This window comes from Gadus morhua, chromosome 4, assembly GCF_902167405.1.
Source record: "Gadus morhua chromosome 4, gadMor3.0, whole genome shotgun sequence".
Classification (NCBI taxonomy): Eukaryota; Metazoa; Chordata; class Actinopteri; order Gadiformes; family Gadidae; genus Gadus; species Gadus morhua.
In genome coordinates this window covers 14,659,911-14,675,564 of record NC_044051.1, presented here as the reverse complement: position 1 = coordinate 14,675,564, position 15,654 = coordinate 14,659,911, and the positions used below count along the sequence as shown (strand labels likewise).

The 15,654-nt window shown below is 46.4% G+C and overlaps 1 protein-coding gene across 1 annotated transcript in view; it reads right to left on the bottom strand.

Annotated features, from left to right (window-relative positions):
- LOC115542533 (myosin heavy chain, fast skeletal muscle-like) overlaps window positions 1-15,654 on the bottom strand; it is a 193,577-nt gene that overhangs the window by 80,018 nt on the left and 97,905 nt on the right. The window lies entirely within an intron of this gene.

Below are 15,654 nucleotides of genomic sequence, written 5' to 3'. Positions count from 1 at the left end.
TGTGGAGATATTTAATGCACATTTTCTAATGTGTTTCCATGCTGATGTTTTGAACATTTGCTATGTTTGATAAGCTGAAAATCGGTTGACTCTATAAATATATAGTTTGATAGCAGTTGCAACTGCGAGCCTGCATTCCTTTCCAGGCATGGTTAGAATTTAAAGATGTTGATGACATAATGCCAGGGATTAAGATTTTATAGAGGCCTGATACTGGAGGGTATAGTGTTGCATGTATTTATACCTTTAGGTTCCACACCTTCCAGTGTTTCCATTGCTACTATGTTTTTTTATTATTATTTCATCAATGTAGTGTGCTATGTAACAAATCTTTTACTTAGAATAAACATATAAACATCCGTTTACAAATTATTTATAAAGTTATTGTGGCTCCCCACAGCATATATCTTCCTATCTGTCTGGCTATCAATCTAGTTATCGGATTACCTATTTTATGTATGCAGAAAAAAACCTCATACATTTATGAAACGCGATATATAAGGATGCATATAGCTTCAACCAAAATTATGTGTGTGTTTGTGTGTGGTTGTGTGTATGTGTGTGCGTGTGCATGCGTGTGTGTGTGTGCGTGCGTGCATGCGTGCGTGTGTTTGTGTGTGTGTGACTTATAAAGTTTGTATGTCAAGAACATTGAAATCAGTAGCCTGACCTTTGATTCAACATGTACCAGATCACTACGGCTGCTGTCAAACACACTGCATATGGAATGAGTTAGTGTTTGAACAGAAAAATACCAAGGAGCAGGAGTATAAATGGGATTGAAAATATTTTCCTCACTTGGATAAAAATAATTCATAGGCTACTTGATTCAAAATAAATGTAACAGATATGAAAAATGCTTTCAAACCTGTCAATGTTTGTACTGTATTCATTGATGTAGAACCTTATTTTAGTCCGATAGTAGGTATTTTAATCAGGAGAGCAAAGTATTTTAAATGAACCACAACATTTATTGACAACACATTTGGCGATTAGACACCATCACACTCCGACGGCGGAGTTAACCATGCAAGGCGACAGCCAGCTCATCGGGAGCAGTTAGGGTGATGCGTCTTACTCAGGGTCTTCTCTACACTCTAGAAGGAGCCGGGCATCTAAATAGCTACCTTCCGTTTACACGTCAACCCACTCTACCTCCTGAGCTAAGCTGACCCTGCGCCCCGACCCTTGACCCCCTTGACGCTGTCTAGACGCTACAGAATAGAGAATAAAGGAGGGCTGCAGCGAGTCGCAATGAAAACAACAGACAAGTGACGAGCATGAATGCTTGTGTTGGCGCGCAATTGTACTGTTAATGCATGAGGTCCTAATTGGTTGAGAGTTGAAGTGGAGGTGCTTTCAATGTCTTCCTGATTAAACTTTTGCTTTAGCTACATATCAGTTTAATGTTGTGTTTGAAATGCAGGCTGAAAGCGGAACTTTTCACATCATGTCTTTTTTATCATCTTTATTGCATTCAGCACCCGCAAATACAGTAGAATTTGAATAGATGTATCATATTAGAAGATATAAACTGTGTAGTATAGTGAAGTACATGAGGGCTAGCGTTACATTTGATCCCTCTGCTATGCCAATTAAGAACGCAGTGACTCCAAAAGACGTGGTGCATTATCTGAAGTTATGTCATCGGTTTGCAAAGTAGTGGCCATGAACCTGGTAAGTATGCTTTCCCAAACATCTGTCATAATCACGGTTTCCAATTTATCAAGTTGAGCGTTTGCACATTTGCGCGCACTTGTGGACCAACTCAATTCTGACAGATTGGGGAGGGGGAGTGATAGTGGTCATCTTGATTTAATTATTATTATTATTATTGTTATTTTTGTGAAATTAATATTCAGTAACGAGTAATGTATGGTCTTTCAACAATTTCAAGTGAATAATCTAACAATTTCCGAAAAAAAAGAAAAGTAAAGCTTCTTTCATATGGGGCCCCCCCAGTGGTTGCCATTGCCAATGGTTGGTGCTCCTTGGCACGGGCCCACATGCCCTTATGGATAATCTGGCCCTGGCCGGCGGATCCAACTACCGCTCACTCACTCTGCTCGCTGTTCTCTACCTTAATGTTCATCAGACCAGCGACAGCAATCAATGAATTGTCCTCATGGTTACTACTGGCTGTGCATATAGTAGTATAATACAGTCACGCTACCATAAAGTATTGCTCTTTGTATTTATATACATAGTAAATTAAAGTATATATATATATATATATATATATATATATACAGAAATATAGATTGGTATGTATGCAGTAAGCACTCAATTACAATATTAGTTGAAGAAAATGAGTTGGAAAAAGTTGCTATTCATGTGGTTGATTAAATAATGAAACTGTTATAACCGTTATTTAATGAGACTTAATTTGATACATGTCGATATGTTCTTGATAATCATATTGAGTGTCCACTTTACAATGTTGACATTGTGGCAGTGTATGGATGATGGCTGCTTTGGACCCTGCTGCACACATGTTGCACATTGGGTAATCAGTGTGTACTGGCTTAACAAGCAATCTCCACACAGATCTCATTTATGGCAGCACAGCACCCTTGCCATGTTCATTAACAATAAACCAGATTTAACATCACCACTCTTGTCCTGTCCTTCATGTTTGGAGGAGCCTAGGGGACTTTTCTGGTGTTTGGATGACGGCTGGAAGAGTCTCTTAGGTGGAGTGTGGCATGGCCTTTGCTACCCTGGCATAGACTGGGTACCCCCGCCCATTCTGCCGGCGATTTGGGTTCGCCCTGCACAAGGGTCTGGAGAAGAGCAATACATTTCTTTCTGCTTCTGAAGCTTTTTTGCGGGAGCCAATTACCAAGTTGGCTTTTCCCCTTGGCGTGCTATTGGCTGGTTTAACACCATGACGACAGGGAAGCAACAGCAAGCAGCCAATCGCGTACAGAGTCATTTGAACTAGGCCCGTTGATCATGCCTCTTGTGCTGAAGAAAATGACAGCAGCTTCCCCAGACCAACGTGCAATCTACGATTGATCTTGGCCTGGCAATAGCCAGTCTTACACTGGCGGCCAATGTGGGGCCTCTCAAAACCGCTGGGGCCCCAGAAGGAATGTCCAGGGACGCACTGACCACCAGCAGCGGAGATTGGCAGCCAGCATCAGCCCTTTCCCCAACAATGCAGTGGTGACCAGGGGAGGCAGCCACTGGGAGGCAAGCGTCTACCGCTAGCCCAGCCCTGCACCAAAAGCAGCCCAGGCCCAGTCACCCCTCGGGCCTGGGCTGCTTTTGTCACCCCTCACCCAGCCAGCACAGGAACAAAAAATGGCTGCATGCTCCATGAGGGGTTGTGGAATGGCCCTGGGAGAGGGTGGCCCTACCAGGGGCTGTTTCCGGCCATCCGAGGAGCTTCCACTGTAGCCCATCTGAACCTCAACCCCAGCAGCCCTGTCCTGACAGCCCTGCCACCAACGCATCCACTGAAGCTCAGCCAGGCAAGGCAGCATCCCATGTCTCCGGTCTCCAGGGAGAAGGGGGAGGGTGGGTTGGTGTGTATCCCAGGGGGTGCAGGGACAATGGGGTTCAGGTTCCAGTTATTTTTCTTTGATGGTGTGTATGGATGACGGCTGGTTTAAGCAGCCTAACGTGACTGAGTCTGATTGGACTATGGGGCAGGGTGAGGCTGCACACCTGTTGCACAATGAGGAATCAGTGCGCACATGTTGATGGCAGTGGAGCACCCCTGCCATGTTAATTATCAAACATTTGCAATAAACCAGATTTTTAATGCCACCACCCTGCGTCTTTTGTCTGGAGAACCCTATTCACCTAGGTGGAGTGTTGTTACTGACTTTGCCTCATACATTGAAAGTCAACAAAATTATTAACGACGAGACAAATTAATACTGAACTGTGACTTGTTAAGTGGCAATGTTGATACTGTACTTTTACTCAATTGAAACTGAACTGTGGACAATCCAGGTAGACATTTCAGAGAAGATAATGTTTACCTGTGTTTAAAGGCATAAAGCTTAATATATAATTTCTTCATTACATTATTGTCGTCCGAAGTTGTTTTTGTAGCCTTGAGTCTATTATGTCTTGACCTCAATGAAATGCACCAATGGCACATTGCTTTCTATCTGGCATAGGTGACATTAAGATTATAGAGACTCTATTGCCATGTGTAAAGCATTAATTATTATAATTATTGCTTCCCATTTACTCCTGTAGTTTTCAATTTGAACTACTCTTTGGTGTTAAATCGTACATGTATGTCCATTAAATCCATCAATAAGCCAACAGTTTGCATGTTTACAACAGCTACCCATCTCAGAGCTGCAGCTCTGGCACAGAGCACGGCCCCCTCATGTCTGAACATGCGCCAGCTTGGCTCATCGGTAAGTGCCCATGACCACTAAACCAGGCCAGAAAAAATAAACGTGGTCTGATTCATGACATTGAGGGTGCACTCACACTAGGCCATCTGGCCGTGGCCGTTGGCCGTTTTCACACCTAACCGTGCTCAACTGGCCTCATTGTTCTCTGGCCTGCACTCACACTAGGCCATCTGTCCGTGGCTGTTGAACGTCGCAACTGTGGCCTGGCCATGGAAGGCTCTTGTACATACGTCATCACGTCGTAACACGTCATCACCAAGCATCCACTGCATGGACCATAATAAAGTCTGCCGCCGGTCAGTTTTAAAAACAATGGACAACAACACAGAGAACACAGTTCGCACTTTGCTGAGTCTGTTGCTTATCGTCTGCCCAAATGGCTAACAGACACTCGACTTTTCTATGGGACCAACGTGAACCAACAGTTGAACCGCTTGACGCCATGTTTACCATTTAATTTGAAAGAAGGCTCGTCGCCTTTATTATGTCCATGGTCGTCGCATGGACTATACATCATCCAGCTCAGGTTGCGTAGCCGTCCGTGTGCGCGTGTCGGCTCATTAGCATCTGTACCTTGGCGGCCCGTACCGTAGCAGCATACCTTTCCCAAGTGGCCAAGTTGGCCTGGCCTGGCCACACTCACACTGGCAGATTTGAGCACGGTTAGGTGTGAAAACGGCCACGGCCAGATGGCCTAGTGTGAGTGCACCCTCAGAGGAGAGTGAGAAGGGTTTTAGGAAAGAGGATACTGTTTAGCTTCATTAATAGAGATGTATGTTAATTGGGTACTTGTTGTCGTTTTGTGGCCTATTTAGCTCATCCTGCAAATGGCCAGAGGCTGGTAAAATGTATGTATGCTACCCTGACCATGCCCTCACTTTCTTTGCGCTTTAAGATGCATTTGTCCCCCTTTGATGTACTGTGTGTGTGCTAACCGTCATTTGCCAACAACCAGGGATGAAAAGCACTTTTACTCAAGTGCTTTACAGTTGCATTTGATATACATTTCTGCAATGTAACTTTAAGGGCCCTATCTTGCATCCGGCGCAAGTGACTTAGTCACTGGCGCATGTGTCGTTGCTAGTTTACAACTGGCGCAGAGCGTTCTTTTCCCACCAGCGCCACTCGCCGGTAAATTAGGGATTGATCATGCGCCCCAAGGGGCGGTTCGGCGGAAGGAGGAGGCGTGTTCTGGCGCAAACGGTATTTTGCCGTCTCTGAATACCATTGCGCTACTGACCAGGAAATACCTGGTTTAAAGTCAGTGGCGCGTTGTTCAGATGCTATTTTAAGGGCGCAAGCATACATGCGCATGCGATGCATACGGATTGCTTGTGCACCTCGCGCATACACTTTGCTTCTCTCATCTACCTAGCCGCACATTCTTGGTAAATTATTTGGGAAAGAACAGCTGATGCAGCGGTAATAAGTTGTACTTTTAAATCAATGCATCTGCAAACACCGTACAGCAAACACATATTTTCTTGACACAGACATCGTGTAGCAGTAGGGCCGAGCTCTTCGAGTGGCCAACGACGTGCGTCGCGACCTAGGTCGCATTGGTCGCGACGTAGGTCGCATTGGTCGCTGTGTTGGTCGCTCGTCTGGCTGCCGTTTTCTCGTCTGGCCCGGTCGCTCAAAGTCTATGGGCGGTCCTTAATCAGTTAATTTGCATGTTATTAACGGGGTTTTTGCGACAGTTGAAGTACCAGAAAGCCATGCTCTCTGGCGAAAGCTACCTACAGCTCTTTATTGCTAATATTGTTGTAATATTTTTATATTGAAGTACAGTTTAAAATGATGAAATCGTTGGTCCATCAGTATCAATAAAATACATAAGTTGTAATTTGGGGCGTATTCAAATAATTTATTTAATTGTATTTTATATCTTATATAGCCTATATATTTGTTTTGTTAAATGTCATTGAGCCTAATAAGGTATATTATGCACAAAGTTCTTCGTTATAGAGCGATAGGCTATACTTTAATATAAGAGGAATAGTTTGAAATCAATGCTACAGTGGCGCAAGCTGTGGTACAAGTGGTAGTGACGCTAAGTTATTGATCCTGAAGGCCGGTGTTCTATTCTCTCCACGGACTGATTCATTTTTGCTCTTTTAGTCAAACTTATTGACGCAATCGGCCTCTTTCATTTAACATTTTTGTATGATTTAGTACGATGGTATGGTATGATAATTATATGACGGGCTGCGACGCTGGCTGGTATCGGCTGGCTAGCTGCGACGACAGGCCAGCCGCGCTGGCTGCCACTGTCCGCGCTGGCTGCCACTGGCCGGCCGCGCTGGCTGCCACTGGCCGGCCGCGCTGGCTGCCACTGGCTCTGGCAGGCTGACCGACTAGGTCGCGACCATAAAAGCGTCGCGACCCTTTTGGCGGCAAATAGGTCGCAACCAACCAGAGGTATGGCTGAATGAGCGACCTGTGGCAGCCAGCCATTGTCACCATGGCTGCTACCACAACCAAAAGCCTATGTTATCAGTTAACATCTCATTGAACAGAATAAATATGGGCTACGTGCGTCAGTGTAATAAAAACGTACATGCAATAATATATAGCCTAGCTTAGATATTGATAGACCAATATGCCTTTTTATAATATAAAAATAAATAGGCCTTTTGGTCTATCCATCTATAATTAATTTTAAATTAACTTTGTAATACAGTGATGCGTATGAATTTGTATTGATTATATTGTATAGCCTTTTCTTTTTTAAATGTCAAAGACTAATAAAATATCCTATGAAGCAAATTATAGTGTAATATAGTTCTATAAAAAGTGTAACGTGTCTATCATAGAAGTCACAGTGGTGTACCTGTTGATAAGTGTAACGATGTTCATCATGTTAGCCACAGTGGTGTAAGTGGTAGCGATGCTAGGTTAGTAATCAAGGGGATGTGGGTACGAATTTATTCACAGTCAGATAGATTTTTGCTCTTTTAGTCAAACTTATTGACGCAATCGGCCTCTTTCATTTTAACATTTTAGCAGGATTTAGTACAATGTTATGATAATTATACGACGTAATGACGGGCTGCGACGCTGGCTGGGTCGGTTGGCTGGCTGCGACGACAGGCCAGCCGCTGGCTGCCGCTGGCAACTGCCGCTGGTCGCTGGCACTAGCTCTGGCAGGCTGACCGACCAGGTCGCGACCATAAAAGCGTCGCGACCCTTTTGGCGTCAAATAGGTCGCAACCAACCAGAGGTATGGCTGAATGAGCGACCTGTGGCAGCCAGCCATAGCCAGCGTCAATAAGTTTGACTAAAAGAGCAAAAATCTATCTATGATTGTGAATAAATTCGAACCCACGAACCCTTTATTACTAACCTAGCATCGCTACCACTTACACCACTGTGGCTAACATGATGAACATCGTTACACTTATCAACAGGTACACCACTGTGACTTTTATGATAGACACGTTACACTTTTTATAGAACTATATTACACTATAATTTGCTTCATGGGATATTTCATTAGTCTTTGACATTTAAAAAAGAAAAGGCTATAGGCTACAATATAATCAATACAAATTCATACGCATCACTGTATTTCAAAGTTAATTTAAAATTAATTATAGATGGATAGACCAAAAGGCCTATTTATTTTTATATTATAAAAAGGCATATTGGTCTATCAATATCTAAGCTATATATTATTGCATGTACGTTTTTATTACACTGACGCACGTAGCCTATATTTATTCTGTTCAATGAGATGTTAACTGATAACATAGGCTTTTGGTTGTGGTAGCAGCCATGGTGACAATGGCTGGCTGCCACAGGTCGCTCATTCAGCCATACCTCTGGTTGGTTGCGACCTATTTGCCGCCAAAAGGGTCGCGACGCTTTTATGGTCGCGACCTAGTCGGTCAGCCTGCCAGAGCCAGTGGCAACCAGCGCGGCCAGTGGCAGCCAGCGCGGCCAGTGGCAGCCAGCGCGGCCAGTGGCAGCCAGCGCGGCCAGTGGCAGCCAGCGCGGCCAGTGGCAGCCAGCGCGGCCAGTGGCAGCCAGCGCGGCCAGTGGCAGCCAGCGCGGCTGGCCTGTCGTCGCAGCTAGCCAGCCGATACCAGCCAGGCGTTGCTGCCCGTCATTACGTCGTATGATTATCATACCATCGTACTAAATCATATAAAAATGTTCAAATGAAAGAGACCGATTACGATTACGAGTTTGAGTAAAATGGCAAATATATACCTGATCGTATCGAACAGCCATTGTGATGATTACCAACCTAGGGCCACTACCACTTGTACCACTGTGCCATTGACGTTTTGTCGTTGTACTTTTATTAAACAATATAACTCTATAACGAAGAACTTTGTACCTATACTTTATCAGGCTTAATGATATTTAACAAAACAAATAGGCTATGTATAATTTCGAAAATACATTATTTCAATATGCCCCAAATTACAACTAATATATCACTCTATAACGAAGTGCTTTGTGCATAATATACCTTATTAGGCTTAATGACATTTAACAAAACAAATATATAGGCTATATATAAGATATAAAATTCATTATTTGACTGATAGACTGATAGACCAACGATTTTATCATTTTAAACTGTACTTCAATATAGAAATATTAAAACAATATTAGCAATAAAGAGCTGTAGGTAGCTTTCGCCCTTTCTGGTACTTCAACTGTCGCAAAAACCCGTTAATAACATGCAAATTAACTGATTAAGGACCGCCCATAGACTTTGAGCGACCGAGCCAGCCAGCGACCAAAACGGCAGCCAGACGAGAAAACGGCAGCCAGACGTGCGACCAACACAGCGACCAAAGCGACCTACGTCGCGACCAATGCGACCTACGTCGCGACCAATGCGACCTAGGTCGCGACGCACGTCGTTGGCCACTCAGAGAGCTCGGCCCTGCTCTCGTGTAGGCCTACATGCCCATTACTTTTAGGATTGATGAGTAGGCCTATTTGATCGTGAAAAACCTTGTTTTACCGCGAGTGAGAATGAATGAATGCGGGCGCGCGCGTGTGTGCTCTGTTTAAACACACGCAAACTAAACACTCTCATCATCATCTCATCTTCGTCCGCTTATCCGGGGTCGGGTCGCGGGGGGAGCAGCTCAAGCAGGGGGCCCCAGACTTCCCTTTCCCGGGCCACATTGACCAGCTCTGACGGGGGGATCCCGAGGCGTTCCCAGGCCAGTGTTGAGATATAATCTCTCCAACTAGTCCTGGGTCTTCCCCGAGGTCTCCTCCCTACTGGACGTGCCTGAAACACCTCCCAAGGAAGGCGCCCAGTGGGCATCGTTACCAGATGCCCGAACCACCTCAGCTGACTCCTTTCTAAGTAAAGGAGCAGCGGCTCTAATCCGAGTTCCTCACGGATGGCTGAGCTTCTCACCCTATCCCTAAGGGAGACGCCAGCCACCCTTCTGAGAAAACTCATCTCGGCCGCTTGTACCCGCGATCTCGTCCTTTCGGTCATCACCCAACCCTCATGACCATAGGTGAGGATAGGAACGAAGATCGACCGGTAGATCGAGAGCTTTGCCTTGCGGCTCAGCTCTCTTTTCGTAACAACGGTGCGGTAAAGCGAACGCAATACCGCCCCCGCTGCTCCGATTCTCCGGCCAATCACACGCTCCATAGTACCCTCACTCGCGAACAAGACCCCGAGGTACTTGAACTCCTTCACTTGGGCAAACTAAACACGTAATGCATAATACAATCAATGGCAATGTCTATTACCGCGGGGACACATGCATATTAGGATAGCATACAATACTGATAAGAAATTATTATTATAATGTATTGCGTATATCATTAAATAGAACCACAGTTACCGCATATCATATGTTATAGCCTATCATACGTTTTCTTTGCCGAAATTTGTCGTGTTCTTTAATAACGCACGCGTGAGTCCAACTGTACTATTAACGTGGTTAGCTTTATTTAACTCCCTCACCCCCCAACTCCCGCCTCTCTCCCGGGTGTCGCCCCTCCCGTGACGTCATCTCCCGTCGACCCTGTAGTCTTTCTTCCATAGCACAATCACACCACATCTCCCCTTTTTAGAATCAATGGATAGACTGCCATTGATTCAACAGACCTTGAGGATTATTCTGCCTCGTGGTTGGAAGGTCTGCTCCTATCTGAGCCTGTGCCCCCCCCCCATCAAACACAACACATATATTTTACTCTTAGCTAGAACAAACCACTTCAAAATCAAATCTCAAACATCCTCCTATACTACCCCTGTGCTGTCCTCCTCTAAGCCCTGCAACTGACTTCAACATTTACAGTACAATAAGCATAAACATAACAGTTCAATCACATTTCAATATTCTGTTTTCATTTTTTTTTTTTTTTTTTTTTTAAAGTCTCTGCAATGTCTTTAGAAAACAAAATTATAAATCCAACCTAGTTGGTCTCACCACAGCCCTCCCAGACCTGGTTCTAGGAGTAGGTGTAGATGGCGTTTCTGGAAGACTCTGCTGCGGTGGTTCTGCTGAAGGTGGTTCTGGGACGCCTCCCAGGAACGGCTCTGCTGCACCACAACCACTCTGCTCCGGCGAGGATCTCATAGGGACGAGATGACGACGGTTCCGTCTGATGGTCCCGTGGGGTCCTTCCACCAGATACGATCGTGGGGTGGAGTGGCTTCCGATGATAGCTCCAGCTTTTCTTTGGTCTTTGATCCACACGTCCTGTCCTGGATTGAGTCTGTCAAGGTTCTGTGCACGATGCCGCAAGTTGTAGCGCTGTGCATCTTTTATCCTCTTCTCCCCTTCTTTCTGCATAACAGCTTCACGATCAGGAAGAGCAGGATTTAGCAAGGCAGGAAGGGTAGGCACCGTTGTGCGGAGCCTCCTCCCCATGAGAAGCTGCGCTGGACTATACCCGTTGTCGAGAGGGGTAGCCCTGTAAGCGAGTAAAGCAAGATAGGGGTCATCCTCTTTCTTCAGGAGACCTTTTACAGTCTGTACAGCACGTTCGGCTTCCGCGTTGCCCTGAGGGTATCTTGGGCTACTGGTAACATGACGGAACCCATAGGACTCTGCAAACGCAGCGAAGGCTGCTCCGGAGAACTGGGGCCCTCCGTCCGAAACGAGAAGATCCGGAATCCCGTGACGAGCATAGATTGATTTCAGGTGATTGATCACATCGTTTGACTTTGTGGAGGTCAGCAAGGCAATCTCCACGTATCTTGACATGTAGTCCACCACCAGCAGGTAGGTCTTGCTCCCAAGCATGAACAAATCAGCTCCTAACTTCTCCCATGGTCGGCCTGGGTATGGCGACGGTATCAGCGGCTCCCTGTGGTTCTGTCTCTCCTTACAGCATGTTCGGCAGTTGAGAACCAGCTCATTCAGCTGCTGGCTCAGCCCAGGCCACCATACTGACTGTCGCGCCCGCTGTCTACACTTCACCACGCCCTGGTGTCCTTCGTGCAGTTTGGCGAGAACGTCATTTCTCATTGTAGAAGGGATGACAAGTCTGTGTCCCTTCAACAAGACACCATCTTGGACTGTAAGGAACGCCTGCTCTGCGCTGTACAGCCTAAGTGCCGGTTCTTTGGAGCCGTGTGTTAGCCAGCCTTCTGCACACAGCTGCATCACCTTGCACACACACTGTCCCTCCGCAGCTGCTCTCTCAGCTCTTCCAGGTAGTCAGCGCTCGCAGGTAGGTTCTCCAGTACCATGTCCACGTATATGTTAGTGTCTTCAAACAGCTCTTTGTCAGCTGGATTCTCTTCTTTCTCCACAGGAGCTCGTGACAGCGTATCGGCCGTCCACAGGCATTTCCCTGGCACATGAGATATGGAGTAAGAATAGCGCATCAGACGCATTCTGAAGCGTTGGATCCGAGGAGGTAGTGCATCCAGTGCCTGAGACCCCAAGAGACTCAGGAGAGGCTTGTGGTCCGTCTCCATCTGGAAATGTTTTCCAATAAGGAAGTTACGGAACCTCTCACAGGCCCAGGTCAGCCCCAAAGCTTCCTTCTCCACCTGCGCGTATCTCTGCTCTGTTGGTGTGAGAGACCGCGACATGTAGGCTACTGGCCTCCACTCTTCGTCCCATTTTTGGAGTAGTACGCCTCCCAATCCGTACGACGACGCGTCTGCTGAGACTTTGCACTCTCTGTTGGGATCGTACATGGCTAACACTGGTGTGGACGTCAGTGCATCCTTAAGATCTTGGAAGGCTCTTGCCTGGTCGACGCCCCACACCCAGCAGTTCTTCTTCGACAGCAGATCCCGCAGAGGCTTGTCTCTCTCGGACAGCTGCGGCACAAACCTCCCGAGTTGATTAACCATTCCGAGAAAACTTCTCAACTCGGTCACAGTCGTTGGCTCCTGCATCTTCCTCACGGCTTCCGTTTTCCCCGGGTCTGGGCTGATGCCACTGGTGGAGAGCACGTGGCCTAGAAAGGTCACCTCTGACTTTGACAGGTCGCATTTATCAATGTTCAGAGTGATGCCTGCCTCCTGGATCTTTTCCAGCGTAGCATGCAGGCGAGCGTCATGCTCCTCTTGTGTCCGGCCCCACACCAGCACATCGTCCATGTGGCAAACGACGCCCTCAAGCCCTTCTGTGACCTCCGTCACCATGCGGTTTTGAAAGTGTTCGGGGGCGGAAGCTATGCCAAACGGTAGCCGTCTGAAGTAATAGCGCCCGAAGGGTGTAATGAAAGTTGTCAATTTTGCACAATCTGCTGTTAGGGGAATTTGCCAAAACCCCATGTTTGCATCCAGCTTACTGAACAATTTGGCTCCAGCCAGCATCCCCAGTGTTTCCTCCACTGATGGCAGGATGAACTTCTCCCTACGCACTGACTCATTGAGTTTGGTGAGATCGACACATATGCGTACAGCACCTGTCTTTTTGGGCACCACCACTATGCCAGCGCACCAGTCTGTTGGCTCCTCGATTCTTTTTATCACCTCGAGTTGTTCCATGCGGACAAGTTCTTGCTTGACTTTGTCCATTAGAGGCAATGGAATCCTTCTTGGTGTTTTTAGTGCAAACGGTTCGGCCCCTGGTCTCAGCTTGATGGCGTATGGCTGACGCATCTCTCCGAGCCCTGTGCATAATTTTGGGTAGTTCTCCTTTAATGTCTCCATGGTGACACTGTCTAGGCGTGCAACAAGCCCCAGCCTACAGCTCACAGCTCTTCCCAGCAAGGCAGTATGCACATGACGAGCAATGTACACATCCTCCCTCTCTTCCTTCTCACCTCTCCTCAGTATCAGTCTGGCGACGCCCACTACATCGAGTGGACTCCTTCCCGGTCCCAGGAGTGGCTTTGTTGCTTTCCTGAGCATAGGTGGATTATCTCTGTATGTGTTTAAGAACACAGTGTAGGGCAAAACCGTGACATCTGCACCTGTGTCGATTTTGAACGTCACACTGCTCTCATGGATGTCAATATTGACCATCCAAGGATCCCCTTCTGTCGTGACGCTGCCGAGGAAGATTTCCTCCTCATCCTCATCTTCGTCAACTTCATGCACATATTTGGATTTGCACACGCGCTTGTAGTGTCCCCTCCTCCCACATGCATGACATTTTACATCATTGGCAGGACAGTCACTTTTTTGATGGAATGGAGAGTTGCCACAATTTTGACACTGTGACTGTGCACCTTTATCTTTGCTGTACTGAGTACTGTGTGGCTTCTGCTTTTGGCTATCAGCATATTGAGGTTTGTTTTTAGCAGACTTGAAGTTGCTCTTGAACACTCTGTCAACAGATTTTGCATCACTTGCTCCTCATCTGGTGTCCCCTCGCAGAGAAAACTGCTGCCTTTTCACCTCCTCACTCTGCCGTGCCATCCTTATGGCTTTATCCAAAGTTAGATCCGCGTCCAACTGCATGCGTTCAGACAGCCCCTTGTCTTGTAGTCCCACAACAATTCTGTCTCTGATCAGTTCATTGTGCAGCATCGCGTAGCTGCAATGCTCTGCCAGCGCATATAGTGCAGTGACAAACGAATCAACACTCTCCCCTTCTCTCTGGTTGCGCATGTTAAATTTTGCACGTTCGTAAATAACATTTTTCTTCACTACAAAGAAGCCTTGCAATCCATCACGTACTCCTTGGTATGTGTGTCTTTGATCGGCTGACAGAGTTAATCCACGGAGAATATCGTCCGCCTCGTCTCCCATGCAATAAATCAATGTGTTTACTTGATTATCTTCAGAGCTTGAATTAAGGTTACTTGCCAGGCGAAATCTTTCAAATCTCCGGATCCATTTGTCCCACTCTTGCGGTCTTGAAAAGTCAAAGGACTCCGGTGGCTGGATGTTGAACGTAGCGCACGGTCCCGCGGCGATCACCGGCGCTGGTGGAGCCGCTACAGGCAGTGCTCCGTCCCCGCCTCCCTCCATATTATCCTCTTTTCTTTACCGACGACGAGTACAAACGATCCTTTTTGCTGAGCTTACTTTCCACATTAACTACAGGACTTCTGACACCATGTCGTGTTCTTTAATAACTTACGCGTGAGTCCAACTGTACTATTAACGTGGTTAGCTTTATTTAACTCCCTCACCCCCCAACTCCCGCCTCTCTCCCGGGTGTCGCCCCTCCCGTGACGTCATCTCCCGTCGACCCTGTAGTCTTTCTTCCATAGCACAATCACACCACAAAATTTATTTGAGGACTCAGTATTTCTGAAGTTGTGGAAGAAAACCCCTTATTCCATGTGTGAATTAGGCCATATTATTTGGCAATAAACTGAGCCATTTGCAAATTCATGTGCATCTGTCTCATCGGAGACTGCAGACGCGCTGTCAAAATATCAACTCGTCCGATTCCAATGCGCTCATGGCTCTTAAAGGGGATGGGAGCTGGCACTCTCATTGGTTTGTTGCACGTTACGCCCAAACCACACCTACGGGTAATTAGGCTGCTTCAGACCAACCCTTTTGACACTTGCGCCGGGGCGCAAGCGTCATTTATCCGCCTGTAAAATAGCGATAGCGCCGTAGAACCGCCCACAAAGCTACTTGCGCTTTGCGCTTCCCACTTGCGTTTCAGACCGTTAAAATAGGGCCCTAAAACTTCATGCAAAAAATCAAAATACTGCACTTCATTGATCTTATGGCCGAAAGTGTGTATGTATTGACTTCAAGTATGTTTAGGTTTAACTTAGAAATTGTCAATGGAAATCATTGAGCAAAGAAAGTTAGGGCAAACAAATTAATGCAAAAGACAAGATGAAAAGTTGCTGTATATTTTATTGAATTATTCTATTCCAAAACGTGTCATATTGTATG